Source organism: Ananas comosus, linkage group 17, assembly GCF_001540865.1.
Source record: "Ananas comosus cultivar F153 linkage group 17, ASM154086v1, whole genome shotgun sequence".
Lineage (NCBI taxonomy): Eukaryota > Viridiplantae > Streptophyta > Magnoliopsida > Poales > Bromeliaceae > Ananas > Ananas comosus.
The window spans coordinates 9,191,808-9,212,879 of record NC_033637.1 but is presented as its reverse complement, the minus strand read 5'-3'; the positions used below and the strand labels follow the sequence as shown (position 1 = coordinate 9,212,879).

The following is a 21,072-nucleotide window of genomic DNA, read 5'->3' as shown; positions in this document are numbered from 1 at the left end:
AAGTTCATTCGGATATTTTACCGTTTCAATAGCCGCAACCTTTGGACGAAATCGTTTGTGAAGGGTTCTCAAAATTTTTCTCACAATTTTAGAGTCCGGAATCTTCTCGCCTAAGTTAGCACACGTGTTTATAATGTCTTGCAAACGAGTATAATACTCGGTAAAAGATTCATGTTCTTTCATACGAATAGAGTCAAATCTACTTGTAAGCATTTGTAATTTTTGAATCTTTACCAAGCTTGTACCCTCATGTGTAACTTGTAAAGTCTCCCAAATTTCTCTGGTAGTTTCACACGCCGAGACACGAAAAAATTCAGTTTGATTTAAAGCATTAAATAAAGAATTGATACCCTTTCCGTTGAACGAAGATAGTTCGTTTTCCTCTTTCGTCCACTTATTTCTAGGTTTCGGACCGGTAACATTTTCGACAACGTCGGCGGGATGTTTCCACCCGAATTCAATGGCTTGCCATACCCGCTCATCGATGGCAATAAGAAACGCCCTCATACGGACTTTCCAATAAGCATAATTAGTGCCATCGAAGAGAGGGGGTCGATTGATGTTACCGCCCTCGGCCATGATTTACAACCTATACCCGCTCTAATACCACTTGTAAGATATGGATCTCGAGGATCTAAAAGGTAAATAACACCTAGAGGGGGGTGAATAGGTGTAAAACGGCAAAAACAAAAACTCTCGATGCAAATAAAAGAGATAGCGGAAAATAAAAAACAGCACACCGAGATTTTAACGTGGGAAAACTCCAATCCGGAGTGAAAAACCCACGTGACCGATCACGCGAAGAAAATTCACTAAGAAAACTTGAGTACAAGTGATTTTAACCAAAATACATGACTCAATTTACCGAATTCCCGTTGTTGATGGTCTTCGCCGGTCCTCGATCGATAGGAATCCTCCAATCGACCTCGCCGCAACTTCTTGCCGCGTCAACGGCTCAACTCCTCGAAGCGTCCACCGAATCCTCGGCTTCACGCTAGTCCACGCGCCGAACCTCCTTCTAGAGTTTGTAGAATTGATGATTTGTGGTGATTAAGACTTAGAATACCATAAGCAATGAGGGTTCACCTTCTAATCAAACATCTACTTGATACTCGAAGAATATCTCGAGTTAAAATCGAAGAATCAAGTTGATCGTTGATTATATGAAACTTGTTATATGAATAAAATCATAAAAATGTGAAAACAAGTTTCTAGGGTTTTAGAACAGTAGAAATTCAAAGCCTTAACCCATATGATGACCCCCATGGCTTACTTATAGGTTTAGAAGACTTAGAAGTAGACTAGCATTGCAAAAAATCTATTTTAAAAATTGGTGTCGTCCTCAGAGACCGGTCCTCTCGAGGAGACCGGTCTTTAGGAGACCGGTCCCTCGAGTGAGAGACCGGTCCCTCGCTGCGTGACAGAAAACACAACGTTCGGGAGCCGGTCTCTCATGCCGGAGACCGGTCGATCGCTGCGTGACAGAAAATCCCATGTTCGAGAACCGGTCTCCCTTTCCAGAGATCGGTTGCCTCAACATCCCACGCAGTGAGGACCCTCGGGGACCGGTCTCTCAACTCTGTGACCGGTCCCAGAACACTGAAAAGTTCAGATTATATGTTTTAAAGCAATCTAAGTCTTCCGAACTTATTGTAATTAAATAAATTCACCACAAATGATCTATTCTTCATACCTGAGGTGCCGAGCTTTTCAAATGAGTCTTTGCTCTTCACAAACTTCCGCGCTCAACTCTTCAAGACTCCATTCGACTTTACGAAATCCCGAGAGTTTACTCGACTCCTGAACTGTGTTCCGTTTGTGGCTCGAGACGAGGCGCATTGAGTTTATCTGTTCAAGCAAGGATTGAGACCCGAGATCTTTCGATTGGTGCAGGCGCAGAGGTTGAGGACCTTGGACGCGTCGATGGAGCAGGCTCTTTGGGTAGAGAGGGGTGATGCCTCCATTCGGAAGAGGACTCAGGCTGTGGGGCAGAATCAGGATAGGAAGCGCCCCTTTTCAGATGATGCTGGACAGTCGAGTAGCAGGTGTCCGCCGAGGCCTCCACGATCACGCTCTCAGGGTCGTGGGTCTTCGAGGCGTCAGCGTTCCAGGGGATCCCGTCAGCAGGGACAGACACCGAGGACACCGCAGTGTGTGATCTGCGGGGGACCACACTGGCCCCGACAGTGCGAGCAGAGAGAGGGCCGTTGCTACACTTGCGGTCAGCCCGGGCATATGAGGTCAGCTTGTCCTCGTGCAGCATCACCAGCACCATCCATGACATCAGCGCAGCCAGCATCCCAGTAGTCTTTTAGAGCAGCACCGAGTTTCCGCCAGGAGGACATATCGTCTGTGCCGCGTCAGACTGAGCGGCAACAGCAGGCTCCGAGTGGCAGAGTTTACGCAGCTCAGGTGGAGGATTCTTCAGCAGCCGACCGAGTGGTGGCAGGTATCATTTTGATTTCCGGCATTCGTACTCGTACTCTTTTTGATATTGGTGCCTCGCATTCTTTCGTTAGCCGAGTATTTGCATTGTTGCATGGTCTAAAGTTAGGGTCATTGTCACAGGCACTGTAAGGTACCGGACTGCTAAAACTATGAAGTTACGGTGTACATTTAAATGGCTCCGGTGAGGTTGCGGCGGAATGTAACATACCGGATTTTAAATATAAAAGTGAAAATAAATAAAAATAGTATGAGATACTATTTTTATTGGATTTAGAGAAGTGAAATATAGGTTGGGAATGACCTGTGCTGAAATCGGAGCGAAAACAGAAGATTTAGAATTTTCTGTTGGAAATGGGACAGATAATTAGCAAAAAATGCACAGTCTCAGAAAATTATGAAAATTGGCGGGGATGTCAGAAATATTTTTATGATGCTAGATTTAAGGTTTCATATTTTTCTGACACCCGTAGAGTGAGAAATAAAATCCGAAAGCTATCTGATAAAGATTGCAGTTCGGCACAGTTTTCAGTGACCAAACGGAGTCAAAACTGAAAACTTAAAATATATTCTTGTTCAGTATATTAAACCGAACATGACTGTCAAATTTGAGCTCAAACGGATATTCAGAGGGCTCCGGCGAAAGATATCAGATTTGGAACTGCCTGGAGTGAATAGTGTTTTTGGATAACTTAGAGGCCAAGTTTCCTATATGTATATATATATATGAAGGATTTAGCCTTTTCTCTCTTTCCCTCGTGCACACAACCAAAGAGAGAGATCTCTCTACCAAAGAGAGAATTGGAGAAGAAAATTGAGGCAAGCTTGAAGAAAATTGAAGTAGCTTGGAGTTGAAGCTTCATCTTTATCTTCTCCTTCCTTGGTCTAAGTGGAAGCTTGTGTTTGAGGTAAGCTTCATGAACCTCTAATGGTGGATTGCTAGGGAATAATATATATATCCTAGAAATGGATTTAGAGGACTCCCTAGATGCTAAGTAGAAGCTATTTGCTTGAATTAAAGGCTAATATGGCTATTCTTGCAATAGTAGCATATTAGAGCTCCAAATTGGGGTTTTGTAAAGTATAAGGGTTTGATCTCATTTGACCTTTCGTAAACCTAATTGCTAGGTAACGAAACGCGTTGGCGAAGACGGTTCGGTAATCCGACGAGCCGTTATAAAGTTATTAAAGAAACGGACGTTTAGGCTTCGGGTTCGCCGAAAGGGCCGAGGCGACGTTGTAAAATCATGGAAATGGATTTGAGGCATCGTGGCACATAACCGAAGACCTATAATTTTCGGGGGTGCGAAGCGGAGAACGGTTGAGGCGCAGTTGCAGTATCGGGCCGTGCCGGGTGCCGAGTGCCGCGGGAGGCCGATTGCAAGTGTCGACGAGCAATCGGAACGCGAGTTAAAGGTGGGCTGTGCTTACCGAAGCGACTAGGTCGCCCTTTATGTCTTAGCAATGTAATCTCATGTTGATGCATGTGCATGTAGACAAGAGCAAGGATGCATGTTAATAAAGATGCATAAAGTAGATGCTAAGTAGAAAGCATGATAAATGGTAATGCTTAGAGCAAATGCATATTAATAACAATGCATAGTGGAGCATAATGATTATGGCATTAGATAATGCTAGCTAATGTAAAGTAATGCATGATAATGATAATGCATAGATGAAAATGCTTAGTAGAAATGCATGGTGAGCAAGTTACATAATGCTAATAATGCATGATAATAATGTAATGCTAAGTAATGCATGATATGAAGTAAATGCATATTAATAATAATGCATGATGAGGATGCTAAGTAAGGGATGCATGTTAGTAATGATGCAAAGAGTAATTGCTAAGTAGAAAGCATGATGCATGGTATATGTATATAAACCAGATGATAACTCTAGGATGAGTAGAGATGACTGGACAACTAAGTTGTCAGGTAGATCGAGTGGCATCTAACCTAGTGTTAACAGTGCGGGGCGCTGGTTGGCGGATAAACCTGGCCCGGCGCCGCGGCTGTTGTCTGGCGGCTTGCCTGGCCCCTAAGGAAACATGCGCCTGTCTCAGAGGGGTCATGCAGGTTCCGCAGCGTTAGGTTTGTTATATCTATACAAGGTTGGTCCTTGCTTATAGTTAGTTCTAACGTATTCCTTCATAGTTTATGTATTTGATGAACGATAATGTTCTTAAGTAAAGTGTTAGTGCAATATGTAGTGTCAAAGTCAAATGTAAAAATGAAGGTTTAATGTTAGAATGATAATGTGGTCTCAAACTATGTAAAAGAAAAGAACAGAAGATCTGGGGATTCGATCTGACAGAGTTCCATGATGATGGAGCCAGAGACACCACCCCGCGATAGATGACTCGATGCGGGAGCGGAGCGCGGCGGCGCGGCGTGTGCTTGTTGGACTTTTGGGGTTTTGTTGCACCCCACTCTTGGTTGAGGTACCAAGGGTCACCCATGCCGGTGGGTTCCCTTTTCGAGCTGGCTATCCAGACGCATCCGGGACGTTGTACAAGCAAGTTGTTATATGCTATCGATATATATAAGTTAACTTTATGTACAATACGGAGTGCTATACGCTATACATAGAAAATACGAAAAGGATCATCTAATGATAATCTAACGAACAAAGATGAACCGATGAAATCGAGTATTGAAATGAGATTCCAAAGATAATGGAATCCTAGTGTTGTGGTTGGTGATCGAAGATTCCAAAGATAATGGAATCGAGTTCGGAGATAGAGACCGAGTATTCCCAAGGAGATGGGATAGTATCGATTGGTGGGCTGAGCCGAAGCTCAGTTAGTAGACGCCTATCAGGCGCGTGACCGACGAGTTGTCGGATGGCGTGAGAGAGACTGAGTCGGAGGATCGCCGCTTTAGCAGCGTGTGCGACTTATGCCGAGCTCAGTGTTCTGAACTGGTAGCCACCGCTAGCGCAACGTGTATGGGTCGCACTCGAGCTCTGTACTGTATGGCAGACCGCCGCTTGCCCAGCGTGGTGTGGGTTGTTGCTAGTACAGTCTGAGTCAGTGGACCTCCGTGGGCGTAGCATGAATGGGTCGTACCTAAGTCAGATGAGACCGCCAGACTAGGAGTTTACCGAATTGGTGAGACCGCCGCTTTAGCAGCGTGTTTGCGGTCGTGTTACCAAGTTCGGGGCCCGCCACTAGAGGTACACTAGCGGGGGTTAGATGGGTGCCATGGTTCGAGCCGCCGCTTTAGCAGCGTGCTTGCGGGATCGGACATGGTCCCTGTAGTATTCAGGACCCTAAGGCCTTAGGTGAATGGTGTCCAGCTCCCAAGTATCGGTTGGGATATGACAGCTGGATCGAGTTAGATCACCGATATGGTGATATGAGTAGTTGGATCCAAGGTTGTGAGATCCAAGATACAGGTGTAGTGAATTGGATCTATGTGAACGATCCAAGAATAGTAGAAACGGATCTATAGGTGAAGGTCCAAATGATCAAGTTGGATCCAAATGATTGTGATCCAATCTACGGTGTGTGGATCTAACAAGTTGAGATCCAAATGATTGGTTGGATACAAGAANTGAGGGCCGAGGATGTTCCCAAGACGGCTTTTCGGACTCGGTACGGGCATTATGAGTTTACGGTGATGCCGTTTGGATTGACGAATGCCCCTGCCGCATTCATGGATTTGATGAACAGGGTGTTCAAGCCGTTCTTGGATAGATTTGTGGTAGTCTTCATCGACAATATTTTGATATACTCCCGGAGCGATGCCGAGCATGAGGAGCACTTGAGGACTGTGCTACAACTTCTGCGAGAGAAGAAGTTGTATGTCAAGTTGAAGAAGTGTGAGTTCTAGTTGCGGGAGGTTGCTTTCTTGGGCCACGTGATTTCTGCAGAGGGAGTAGCAGTGGACCTGAAGGAAATCGATGCTATTCGGGATTGGCCCAGACCGACGACGGTGACAGAGGTGAGGTGTTTCCTTGGACTTGCTGGTTATTACCGTCGGTTTGTGGAAGGCTTTGCGAAGCTTTCCATACCACTCACTCGACTGACTCGTAAAGAAATTAAGTTCATTTGGAGTGAGGACTGTCAGAGGAGTTTTGATGAGTTGAGACAGAGGTTGACGTCAGCTCATATCCTTGCCCTTCCTGCGATGGGGGAAGGATTTGTGATCTACAGTGATGCATTACACAGCGGGCTGGGCTGTGTGTTGATGCAGCATGGTAGGGTAATTGCTTATGCTTCACGGCAGTTAAAAGATTACTAGAAGAATTACCCTACGCATGACTTAGAGCTTGTCGCGGTAGTCTTTGCTTTAAAGTTGTGGCGGCATTACTTGTATGGCGTACTACAAGGTTTTCACTGATCATAAAAGTCTCAAGTATTTGTTCACCTAGAGGGAGTTGAATCTGAGGCAACGCCGGTGGTTGTAGTTACTGAAGGACTATGACAATAGTATTCAGTATCATCCCGGCAAGGCAAATGTGGTGGCAGATGCGTTGAGCAAGAAGACAGTGCAGAGTTTAAGCATGTTGATCACTCAGCAGAGGCCGTTACTCGAGGTGCTGCAGCGGCTGAGGCTCGAGATAGTGTCCCCTGGATCTACTGCGAGACTGATGTCTATGGTCTTGCAGCCCACTCTGTTGGATAAGATCCGAGAAAAACAGAGTGAAGACCCGCACTTGTCGAGGATTCGAGAGCAGCTTGAGAGGGGGACAGATTGAGGGCTTTGTTGTGGACAGTTCGGGAGTACTGCGGTACAGGGATCGACTGTGTGTACCTATGGATTCAGAGATCCAAGAGGACATTTTGAGAAAGGCTCACTGTTCACTTTATACGGTTCACCACGGTGGAACCAAGATATATAAGGACTTAAAGGCCCAGTTTTTGTGGAATGGAATGAAGAGGGACATTGACAGATTTATGGCTCAGTGTCTCACTTGCCAACAGGTAAAGGCCGAGCATCAGGTACCTGCTGGCAAGCTTCAGAGTCTGCCAGTGCCCGAGTGGAAATGGGAGCAGATCACAATGGACTTTGTCGTAGGGTTGCCTAGAGCCCAGGGTGGTTTCGATGCTATTTGGGTAATAGTGGATAGACTGAATAAGTTTGCTCACTTCCTACCAGTTCAGACCACCTAGTCCAGGGAGAGGCTCACTCAGCTATATCTTGATGAGATAGTGAGGTTGCATGGCGTACCCACTACGATAGTATCAGATCGAGACGCGAGGTTCGTCTAGCACTTTTGGAGGAGTCTTCAGACTGCCTTGGGTACTCAGTTGCAGTTTAGCACGGCGTCACAGACGGATGGTCAGTCAGAGCGGACCATTCAGACTCTGGAGGACATGCTGAGGGCATATGTCCTGGACTTTGGAGGAGGCTAGGGTGGTATTTGTTAAGGATTTTCTAGGTTGGCGGATTTCGTAAAGTCGAATGGAGTCTTGAAGAGTTGATCGCGATAGTTTGAAGACAAGATTCAATTTGAAGAGCAAAGACTCATTTGGAGAAGCTCGACACCTCAGGTATATAGAATAGATCATTTGTGGTGAATTTATTTAATTACAATAAGCTCAGAAGACTTAGATTGCTTTAAAACATATAATCTGAACTTTTCAGTGTTTTGGGACCGGTCACAAAGTTGAGAGATCGGTCCCCGAGGGTCCTCACTGCATGGGATGTTGAGGCAACCGGTCTCTGGAAAGGGAGACCAGTTCCCGAACATGGGATTTTCTGTCACGCAGCGAGCGACCGGTCTCCAGCATGAGAGACCGGCTCCCGAACGTTGTGTTTTCTGTCACGCAGCGAGGGACCGGTCTCTCACTCGAGGGACCGGTCTCCCAAAGACCGGTCTCCTCGAGAGGACCGGTTTCTGAGGACGACACCAGTTTTTAAAACAGATTTTTTGCAATCCTAGTCTACTTCTAAGTCTTCTAAACCTATAAATAAGCCATAGGAGTTGTCATATGGGTTAAGGCTTTGAATTTCTACTGATTTAAAATCCTAGAAACTTGTTTTCACATTCTTATGATTCTATTCTTATAACAAGTTTCATATAATCAACGCTCGACTTGATTCTTCGATTTAACTCGATATCTTCATTAAGAATCAAGTAGATGTTTGATTAGAAGGTGAACCGTCATTGCTTATGGTATTCTAAATCTTAATCACCATAAATCATCAATTCACCAAGACGATTATTCAACTTAAATCGAATTTGAACCAATTCTCGTCTGGCTCTAGCAAACTTGATAAGATGCTTGGACTTGGTCAAACAAATAAACTTGGACTTGGATACGAACGGACGTATATTGATCAAGCAATGAAGAAAGATGACGAACATTCGACAAAAGCAGCTCCTAAGCTTTATGGTAAGTTCGTCCCTCCTAAAAACACTTTGGCTAACAAAACTTGTCATCTTTGTGGTGTTTTAGGACATATAAAGAAATTTTGCAAACAAAAGGGTAAGAGCTTTACAACACCCTTGAATCAAAGAACATCATTAATGCCCATGAAGAATGATCCTAAATCAAAAGGAAAGTCAACTTGGACTCCAAAGAAGGATGATCCTAAGAACAAACAAACATGGAAACCAAAGAAGGAAGATCCAAAGACAAATGCAAAGCAAACTTGGAAACGGAAGAAGATGATCCTAAGAAGAAAATTGCTCAAATCGTCAACAAGCAAAATGTTTCTCAATCAAGTTGGCCAACGCAACCCAAAACACGTAAGGTTTGGGTGCGCAAAGGTGAACTTTTTCCTTGTCTTGTGATTCACACTTCGCTTCATGCTCACGACAACTCTTCTTGGTATCTGGATAGTGGTTGTTCACGTCATATGACCGGTGATAAAAATTGATTTACTTCTTTAAATAAAATCTCTGGTGGACTTGTTGTTTTTGGAGATGGTCGGTCATCAAAAATTATTGGAAAAGGAACTGTCACTATCTCAGATGGCCCTACATTGAATGATGTCTTTTATGTTGAGGGGCTTAAGTCAAATCTCGTAAGCATAAGCTAATTGTGTGATGATGGGTAATCTGTGAAATTTTCTGACAAAGAATGCAATGTGACTCGTGATGATTCTATTTTCTTAAAAGGTGTAAGATCTGAGAATAACTGTTATGTAGTTCCTAGTTCTTCAACTGAGCATTGTAACCTGGCGACATTAGAGACCGAAACTTTATGGCATGAACGACTAGGTCACATGAACTTTAAGGAACTATCTAAGATAACCAAGAAGGAGGTTGTTAGAGGTGTACCTAAAATAGACTTCAAAGAGAACACTGTGTGTGGGGGTTGTCAATTGGGGAAACAAACTAGATCCGTACATAAGAATTTGAATCACTTAGGGACATCTAAACTGTTAGAGTTACTTCACATGGATTTGATGGGACCATCTAGGATTCAAAGTTTGCGTGGAAAACGTTATATCCTGCTTATTGTTGATGATTTTACTTGATTTGTATGGAGTGCCTTCTTACATGAAAAAACTGATACTTTCAATTCTTTTTTTGAAATTTGTCTTCGTCTTATGAATGAGCGTAACAATAAAATTGTACGTATTCGAAGTGATCAAGGGGGAGAATTCATAAATTCAAAATTTGTTGATTTTTGTGTTTCAAATGGTATAAAACATGAATTCTCGGCTCCTTATACACCCGAACAAAATGGAGTGTAGAACACAAAAATCGGGTTGTACAAGAAATGGCACGTGTTATGCTTCATAGTAAGAAAATTGCTTTACATTTTTGGGCCGAAACAGTTAACACGACCGTCTATGTTATCAATCGGATTTATGTGCGTCCGGGTACCTTGAATACTCCGTATGAACTTTGGCTTGGTAGGAAACCTAATATTAAATACTTTCGTGTCTTAGGGAGTAAATGTTTTATCCTTCAGGATCGTGAAAATCTTGAAAAATTTGACTCTCGAAGTGACGAGGGGATCTTTCTTGGTTATTCTACTACAAGTTGTGCTTATCGTGCGTACAATTTACGATCTAAGACGGTGATAGAATCTATCAATATAAAAGTAGATGAAGTTTCGTCTGCAAGTTCTTCTGTGAATGGTTCTTCTAATTCTTTGGTGAATGATGATGATAATGACTCTCCATTTGTATTGCCTGTGAATGATGATGTTTCTGCTTTTGATAATTCCATTGCATCTTCTGAAAATATTGCATCAAATGAGTCATCTGAGCCTCAAAGTATCTCATCTGAAATACCTAATACATCATCTGAGACTGCACTCCTGTTAGAGTCAAGAGATCATCCGTTATCGAATGTTATTGGAGATCCAAGTGTTGGTGTGCGAACTAGAAGTCAACTTCAATGTGAATTTGCATATTATGTTTCTCTAATTGAGCCAAAGAATATTGACGAAGCTCTTCTGGGTGAATATTGGATAAATGTCATGCAAGAAAAACTTGGGCAATTCATCCGCAATGATGTATGGGAATTAGTGCCACGCCCTGAGCAACAAAATGTTATTGGTACTAAATAGATTTTTAAAAATAAGAAAAATAAGGATGGTACAATTGTTCGAAACAAAGCTAGACTTGTTGCTCAAGGTTATTCACAAATTGAAGGGATTGATTTTGATGAAACCTTCGCCCCGGTTGCCCGTCTCGAATCTATTCGTATTTTGTTCGCGATAGCTTGTCATTTGAAAATTACTCTTTATCAAATGGATGTAAAAAGTGCATTTCTGAATGGTTTTCTAAAAGAGGAAGTTTATGTGGAACAACCAAAAGGTTTTGTAGATTCTAAATTTCCAAATCATATTTTTCGTCTTAAGAAAGCACTTTATGGACTCGAACAAGCATCGCGAGCATGGTATGAACGATTAACAAAATATCTTTTAGAAAAGAGATACAACTGAGGGGAAGCGGATAGAACTTTTTTTGTAAAACACAATAAAAATGATTTTGTTGTCGCACAAATCTATGTGGATGACATTGTCTTCGGGGCAACTAAAGATACAGTTGCCACTGAATTTGCTAAGTTGATGACTAGTGAGTTCGAGATGTCTATGATGGGTGAGCTCTCATATTTCCTTAGTCTTCAAGTTAAACAATCAAATGAAGGAATTCATTTGTCTCAAACCAAGTATGCAAAGGAATTGGTTAAAAAATTTGGTTTGGATGGAGCAAAGAACTTTGATACACCGATGGGAACAAGTAATAAAGGACTTGGAGTGAATGTTGAAGGACAAAGTGTGGATGAGAAACAGTACAGGAGCATAATCGGCAGTTTACTGTATTTGACCGCGAGTAGACCGGATATTGCTTTTAGTGTGGGAATTTGTGCTCGCTATCAAGCTAATCCAAAAGAAGTTCATTTGAAAGCGGTTAAGAGAATCATACGATATGTTAAATGTACAACCGCTTATGGTCTATGGTATCCTATAGGGACATCTTTGGACTTAATCGGATACTCGGATGCTGACTGGGCTGGTTCTGCAGATGATCGGAAAAGCACTAGTGGAGCTTGTTTTTACCTTGGACATTGTCTTGTTGCGTGGCATAGTAAAAAACAAAATTGTATTGCACTCTCCACTGCTGAGGCGGAATACATTGCGGCCGGTAGTTGCTCTACACAATTACTATGGATGAAAAGCTTATTGAGTGATTATCGGATCTCCTCCACCACTTTTACAATTCTATGCGACAACACGAGTGCCATAAATATTTCAAAAAACCATGTTTTACATTCACGAACAAAGCATATTGAACTAAGATATCACCTTTTAAGAGAATTGGTTGAATCAACTATTCTTCAACTTGAATATGTTTCAACTGAAAATCAACTTGCGGATATTTTAACTAAGCCTTTGGATCAAAAACGTTTTCTACATTTAAGAAAGGCTATTGGTATGAATCCTTCAAACTAGATACATTCTATTGGGGCATAGATCATGTGCATGTTGCATTTTGTTTCTGTGCATATTTTTGTTTGGTTTTTCCTGATTATTCTTGAGAGATGATTGAATTTCATGAATGTTGTCGCTGTTTTTGGGAGATAAATTGGTTTTTGTTAGCTCTATCATATGACTTTAATTGTTTCATATTATGTTTTGATTGATCACTGTCATTGTTATTCTCTATTGTCATAATTTTTGAACGATCAAATCGTTGAAATTCTGTTTAGTATTTTGAATTAAATTCAACACCTCATGTTTCGAACTTTGAACGTTGCAATTGTTTATTTGATTATTAGGTGTGAGATGAATAACTCTTTCTCTATTTTTGAAATTGCAATAATATTTTTGATTTGAGGGTTGCACTAATTTAGGGGGAGTCTTTCGGACTATGGTTATGGAAATATCTTAAATTCAAAAGATATGGAAAGAGTTACATCCCTGCTGGGAGTGTGAAAACTACCACCACATGAAGGAAAGAGCTACCACCCCGGTTGTCCGGTCAGTGTGTGCAGCTACCACATGATGATCAATATATCTCTATGAGTTAACAGCCAATAAAGAATAAATAAATATGAGATGTTGTGGAGATGGTAAAATTCTAATACTATGTTTAATACATCTCCTAGGCGATATAAGGTGGTTTGTTAAAAGATGCTCAAAGAGCCACTCCTATCTCGAATTATGTGCATAACTCAAATTGAGAATATTCTTTTAATTTCATGATTATGTGATTTATTTATTCAATTTCTTAACAAATATGATGATAAAATGATACAATTAATCCTTAGATCTTGCATGATGTGTGGAATTTTATTTGATACTTATCAAGAATTTTATTTGATTTTCGGATCAATAATGTTTAACAAATTGAATATCTTTGAGATTAATTTTTTAAAATTTATTTATGAAATTTTATTGGAAGTCTTTGGGGATGGAAATTGTGTATTTTTGATATTGGATATGTTGAGAATATTATATAAAATTTCTCAAAATTTTGGACGAAAGTTACATTTTTAGGTTTAGGCTCTGGGACCGGTCCCAGACTTGGAGAGACCGGTCCCTTCGCCCGAACCATTATAAGGGTTTTTGCGGTCTGTTTCGTTTTACTTTACCAAATTCTTTCCAACTTCTCTCTAGAGCTTTTAATATCCTCAGGGTGCTTTTGGTTCCTCTCTTCATCAATTTACACTTGATTTTGGTATGATTCTCGGATTTTATTTCGATGTTGCCTTATAATCCGAATTTGTGCTTTATTTTTGGTTTTTGGGGTTTTGATCTCATACTGTTGTTAAATCTCTTCATTTTTGGCCCTGATCTTACCTCTAGACATGTTAGTCAGGATTTTCATGCATTATTCCATATTTTGATACAATTGTTTGGTTGATTTTACTAAGTTTTCATCATCAAAACCTTATTTTTCAATATTTTCGAAAACGATGTGATTTTTACTGATTTTGGTTGCATAATTTGTCCATAATTTTCATGATATCATGGCCCTAGGATTATCTAGCATATTACATATCAATTTGCTCAAGTTTTTGGAATCAAAAATCAATTGTTCTTATATTCCATATGTATAAATCATTGTGTTTAACAGGGGTTTCTTCGAAAATGTACTCGTGGCTACTTGTTCTTATGGTTCTTATGGCCGGGGGTGGTCGCAGAAGCAAACGTCAACGTTCCTCGGCTAAGCGACCGGTTGAGCAACAACCGGAAGATGAAGGTCGCGAATATGCTCCGGGCAAAGAATCTGAGGAGGACGAGCCAGATTGGGAGGCATTTACTCCAGAGGTTCTAACTAAGGATAAGGACAAAAGAAAAGGAAAGGGCAAAAGAAAGGCAGTTGATAAAGGAAAAGGAAAAGCACTGGACAAGGGAAAAGAAAAGGCGACTGAATATGCTGGTCGGAGGAAGTCTGGAGGTTTTGAGATCAGAGAGCCGAGTTCTGAGCCTCCTCGTCTCAGTGTCCAGGATGTTTCTTCCGGTCGTAGGTCAATGTACTCATTAAAGCACTGTATTGGTGAGCGAGATGTTGGAGTTGCTAGTATCATTGAGTGTGTGCCGGGATTTCAAGATCTGTTTGAAAAAGAAAATCTACATCAGATTTGCGATTTTTCGGAGCAAACAGGTTTTTGTTTGGAGCTGATTAGAGAATTTTTCATGAGGGCAGGTCATTTGAGTGACTCTGATGGAGGCCCTTATCAGTTTATTACTTCAGTACATGGTGTGGAGCTGACGATCACACCTGATTCTATTGCTACAGTGCTAGAAATGACGGCTCGGACAGATGGGGTTGAGTATCTTCAGGCCGGTTTTGATCAATTTAGAGATTGGCAAAAGATTTTGGACGTGATATGTATGCCAGGTACTGAATCAAATGCACTTATGGTTCTTTCTAAGGATCTCAAGATGGAATATAGATTTCTAAACTTCGTGGTATGCTATAACATCTTGCCATTAGCTAACACTAAGATATTGAGATGGGATCGTGTACTCTATATGTACTTATTGGGGCACCCGAATATTGTACAAGCCAGGAACATCAACATGAACATTCCATTTTTGATTGGGCAGCGGATGGCAAAGGACATCAAGACTTCCGGGCAGAATGAAAGATTGCCGTATCCGATGATCATTATGCGGATTCTTAGATATCACGGTGTGAATACGAGTTGTTCTTCCTATGAGCATAGCTTAGGACGGATTAATGAAAGCACGTTTGTGAAGTCCTCTGCGCAGCTTAGAACTCCGTCTCAGCGAACTGCTTCACCTACTGCTGCTCCACCTCCTGCTGCTCCTGCTTCTTCACGTCCTTCTATGGATATTTCTGAGAAGGATGTCTCGGTTTCATCTGTGTATCGTGAGCAACAGCGATTATCTGAAGAGCTTCAGAAACTATCTACGGATCAGGCTCAGATAAGGAAGGATGTGAGCAAGATTAAACGTTTAATGAAAGCGATCTTTGATAAATTGGGTTATTGTAGCTCAGATCTTCCTCCGCAGGGTGACGACTCCGACTGAGTGGTGCGGGGTTTCTCCTTTTGTCATTTTGGCGCTTTCTGACAAAAAGGGGGAGATGTTCATGACATGATACATGATGATGATGTTCATGACGATGATGCTCATGCTCATGACGATGATGATGTTGCTCTCACTTTTGATGTTTGTTTAGTTATTAGATGTCTGCTTAGATGCTCTGTGACTGTTGATAGATGAACTATGACTGTTGATGCGTCTTGATACTTGATACTTTGTTTGGTGCTTTGACATGACTGACTATAACGTTTCTGTTTGACTATGACATTTCTGTTTGATTTTTTTTTTATATGATAAGTATTCTTGAATCTTGATTGTGTTTTAAGAATGTTTTTGCAGGAATGTTCAAAACTTCAAGACTCCATGTTTAAGTCATAGAGTTTGTATTAGGAATGTGAGAAAAGTGTAATTTTTCTTTTATTGGATCGATCATGCAGGAGATTATCGTTTGGTGATTGCGATGATCTTCTTTTTATTGTTTCTGAGTTGTGTACGAGCATTGTAATATGTTTCGTCACGAAATCGCCAAAGGGGGAGACTGTTAAGGATTTTCTAGGTTGGCGGATTTCGTAAAGTCGAATGGATTCTTGAAGAGTTGATCACGATAGTTTGAAGAGAATATTCAATTTGAAGAGCAAAGACTCATTTGGAGAAGCTCGACACCTCAGGTATATAGAATAGATCATTTGTGGTGAATTTATTTAATTACAATAAGTTCAGAAGACTTAGATTGCATTATGAAGTTTAAACTGAACTTTTCTGTGTTCTGGGACCGGTCCCAGAGTTGAAAGACCGGTCCTCGAAGGTCCTCATTGCGTGGGATGTTGAGGCAACCGGTCTCTGGAAAGGGAGACCGGTTCCCGAATATGGGATTTTCTGTCATGCAGCGAGGGACCGGTCTCTGGCATGAGAGACCGGTTCCCGAACGTTGTGTTTTCTGTCACGCAGCAAGGGACCGGTCTCTCGCTCGAGAGACCGGTCTCCTCGAGAGGACCGGTCCCTGAGGACGACACCAGTTTTTAAAATAGACTTTTTGCAATCCTAGTCTACTTCTAAGTCTTCTAAACCTATAAATAAGCCATGGGGGTTGTCATATGGGTTAAGGCTTTGAATTTCTACTGATCTAAAACCCTAGAAACTTGTTTTCACATTCTTATGATTCTATTTTAATAACAAGTTTCATATAATCAACGATCGACTTGATTCTTCGATTTAACTCGATATCTTCTTCGAGAATCAAGTAGATGTTTGATTAGAAGGTGAACCCTCATTACTTATGGTATTCTAAGTCTTAATCACCATAAATCATCAATTCTACAAACTCCGGAAGGAGGTTCGGCGCGTGGACTCGCGTGAAGCCGAGGATTTGGTGGATGCTTCGAGGAGTTGAGGCGTTGACGCAGCAAGGAGTTGCGGCGAGGTCGATCGAAGGATTCCTATCGATCAAGGACCGGCGAAGACCATCAACAATGGGAATTCGGTAAATTGAGTCATGTATTTTGGTTAAAATCACTTGTACTCAAGTTTTCTTAGTGGATTTTCTTCGCGTGATCGGTCCCGTGGGTTTTTCACTCCGGATTGGAGTTTTTCCACGTTAAAATCTTGGTGTGCTGTTTTTATTTTCTGCTATCTTTTTATTTGCATCGAGAGTTTTTGTTTTTGCCGTTTTACACCTATTCACCCCCCTCTAGGTATTATTTACCTTTTAGATCCTCGGGATCCATATCTTACAGTATCGACATTTGAGACTGGCTGAGTTTGCGTACAACAAGAGCTATCAAGCGAGCATCCAGATGGCTCCGTTTGAAGCGTTGTATGGACGCAGGTGTCGATCCCCTTTGTTTTGGAGTGATGTGGGTGAGAGGAAGACGCTTGGACCTGAGATTCTAGTTGAGGCTGAGGAAAAGGTGAAAGTGGTCCGACGGCACATTTTAGCAGCCTAGAGTCGGCAGAGGAGCTATACTGATACCCGGAGATGAGACTTTGAGTTCCAAGTGGGGGATCATGTGTTTCTTAAAGTCTCGCCGTCCAGAGGGATTCGTCGATTTGGAGTACGAGGAAAGCTCAGTCCACGTTTTGTAGGCCCTTTTGAGGTATTGGAGCGAGTCGGACCAGTTGCTTACAGGATTGCTCTACCTCCACGACTAGCCGGCATTCATGATGTTTTTCATGTCTCGGCCTTGAGGAGATATGTGTTCGACCTCTCCCACGTGATAGACTTCACTCCACTAGAGATTGGCGAGGACTTGAGATACGAGGAGCGACCGGTGCGGATTCTAGCTCATGAGTCGAGGAAATTGCGAAACCGGGTCATACCCTTTGTAAAGGTGCAGTGGAGTAATCACGAGGAGCGGGAGGCGACTTGGGAGCCGGAGACGGTGATGAGAGAGTCCTAACCCTACCTTTTTGAGGCTCAGGATTGAGGTATGTTTTAGTTTCGAGGACGAAACTTTTTGTAGTGGTGGAGGATGTAGTGTTTCTGAGCTTTGGATAGGATTGGCTTCAGTATTAGTGACTGGTCGACACATCTAGAGAGTGTCGGACTTAGTCGGAGTCGTTTCTGTACGAATTGGATGCAGAAATGAACTTGACGCACTCAATTAAGCAAAACTGGAGTTTTGCCAGATTCGGGCGCCCAGAACTCGATTTAGGTCACCCAGAACTGAGTGTTGAATTTAACTGAAACTGAAAGCCAATTCGGATCCTATGTTCCGGGTGCCTAGAAGTGGGTCCGGAAATTTTACATCGTGAATATCGTTTGTGTTGACACGTGGCGAGTAGTAGGTGAGGTCCGCCGGAGCCATTTACGGGCCCAGCACACCGTGAGCAGAGAGTCCAAGGAGGAAGATTTGTGCAGCTTGGAGGTTTCGGGCGCCCAGAAATGGTCGTTTCTGCAGGGACACCAATTTAACAGCTATTGAACCTGGAGCTTATTTTATCCTTCCAGCACCCTATAAATAGGGGGAGCTTGACCCCAGTGAAGCCTTTTCGTCCATTCTTCATAGTAAACCCTTAAATTGCATTTCCAACCCTCAAATCTACTCAAATTGCTTCAAGATCCACAACTCCGAGCTTGATAGGTGCTGATTCTGCAGTTCTTCAACGACGACCTTCAGTATTTTGGCTCGTACGCGACGTAGGAAGGTCGGATCGTGGTGAAACTTAGTTTGCTAGATTCTAGACTTCCAGAGGAATCCATGAAGCCCCGAGTTGTAGAATTTGGTGAAGGTTAGCTCAGTCGAACCCATATTTTTCTCTACTGCTGCTACTTTGGACAGAATTGCAAGTTTTTGAGCTTTTCTTGGGGTGAACTTTGGAAGCAGGAGCTTTGTGGAGTTGAGACACATTCCCTATCAACCAGTACTGGATTTGAGGCCCTCTTCACCTGTTTTGGACATCTTTTGGTAGGTCTTGACATTGGAGTTGGCTTAATTTAGCTTAAATGCAGAAATTGTGAGTTTTGATGCTATTGTTGAATGTATTGATGCGATTAGTTGAATGTGTTGGGTTTATGGATCTAGGAGGATAGTCCATCACAGCACCCTATAATTGGAGCTTCATCTCAACTGAATTGGCATCTAGAAGGTAAGGTTAGCATCGCAATTGGGCTAATTTAAACCTTAATGCTGAAATTGTGCGATTTATCGGATTTCCTTGTGTAGAGCTTGGAGATAGCTCAACTGTTGATTCCTGAGGAGTTCGATTGATCAAGCAGTATTAGCTTTGATTCGAAACCCTCTTTGCTGCTGGGGATTCGCACTTGAGGTGGGTGTATCATCGGTTTTTACTCCTAAGTACATGTTAGTCGACTTGTATGAATTGCGGCTATTGTTATCTTGTTGTAGCTCAAATTCATCAATGAGTATGACATGTAAATCTGAATTTGGAGCATGCTTAGTAATTAGATAAATTATACATGTCGGACTTGAAACTTGACTTAGGAGAAAACTAGCGTTTTGACCCGTCATATGATTCTACTATCTGATTTAGCTCTAGGAACCATGGTTTGATTGTATCACCGTTGTTTCAGCGCGGTGGATACCCGAGGTAGTTTAGAATGCATTTACGCTCGTGCTGAAACGCCGAGCTTATTTTTTTAGTAGAATCTAGGCTGTTTCGGGTTGTTGGGTGCCGTCGGGGTGGACGGTGGAGCTAGATTCCTGTTTTTAGTCTCAGATTGTGCCGAGGGCACGTGGATTTAGTTTCTAAACCTGTTTTCACCCTAGCTACTTGACTTCGGCTTGTTAGAGCCTGATTGAGCTCGACAGAGATACGCTGCATACTCGGTTGGGTAGCTNCGGTACACTTTCTGTACCGGTACAACCATCAAGGTGTACCGGTACACATTCCTGCAGAAAGCAACCCGAGAGCAGCCTAAGTCCACCACTTTGGTGACCTTAGCGCTACTTTAAATACCTCAATTCTCGGGATACGAGCCATAGGTCACAGCACTGTCAACGACCCTCCAGAATACCTGAAAAATCTCGAAACACAGATCAAACACTCGATCTTCGCAATTTACGAAGGTCCAGTGTGTTACACCACGCTTGTTTGCCTTTGTACTCATTCGCACAAGCTTGTGAGGGTTGCTCCCTACAAGCTGGCACTCTGGAGTTAGCCTTTGCGACATCATGCTCGCCTGTGCAGGATTGGGCACTGAAATGAGATGTCGTGGGCGAGACTCATTCCTAGAGGGAGAATATTGACTACCATGGGGCAATTAGGCATGGGACAAGTCGGGAAGTTATCTTGTGTAAGTCCCCGATGATTGGGTAAAAATTAATTAAACTTAACATTGTACATCATCATGGGTTGATGCATTCATAGTGCTTGGACATACTTATTAGACATTACACACTCATATATATTGATAGCGGTAGAACCTTATACTTGTTGTTTGGCATAGTTATTTAGAGGCAGTGTAGTACTTGTATTTCTACTTCATTTACTTTATTTATACCTTATCCTTAGTTACTTACTATTTTTGTCTCAGTTGACCTAGTAGTGTAATTCGCTTTTCTCGGCGGCTTACCCACTAGGAACTATCGTTTAATAGTTCTCAACCCCATGTGTTTGTTGTTTTTATTCCAGAGCCTTCTACTGTGGGAGAGGCTAGGGACCGCGACAAGGGAGTTGCGACTAGTTAGAGCCCTTTTGGAGACATTTGTCTACGTGGACACCTTTCTTTCGTTTTAGTCATGAAAGGTGTATAGAACATTTTTGTATAAAGACCACCTTATGTTCATGAGATGTACCCCTTTTGTTGTAACTTATTGTATATCTTGTGATAGATGTTCCTTATTGTAGTAACTTTTTATTTTTCCTATAGTGAATGTTAACTCTTATGTAGTATAGAATTTATGCTCTGATTATCATATTGGGAATATTTTCCTTGCTGCCTCTATTAAATGCTTTGTGGTAGACGCCTTGTACACATCGGGGGTACCTTGTGCACACGGCGGGTCTGTGCACGTGTCGGGTAGGCTTCCGCTGGGGCCCGAACGTGACAGATCATATTGGTATCAGAGTTTAGGGTTGAGTCTTTATAAACCTAGTAAACCTTAGGCGGTTTGAAATATAAGAATTAGGCTTGTGAGAGACGGGGTCTTATATGACTTTTGAGTGAAAGTATTATGATTGGGTTATATCTTTAATTCGTAATAGTTGGAGTCTGATCGAAGTGTGCAACTGCT

The 21,072-nt window shown here is 42.1% G+C and overlaps 1 long non-coding RNA gene across 1 annotated transcript; it reads left to right on the top strand.

Annotated features, from left to right (window-relative positions):
* Positions 3,209 to 19,968, top strand: LOC109723428. Its single transcript, XR_002219670.1, has 3 exons — positions 3,209 to 3,521; positions 9,242 to 9,243; positions 19,956 to 19,968. It is a non-coding gene; the product is annotated as an uncharacterized LOC109723428 (long non-coding RNA).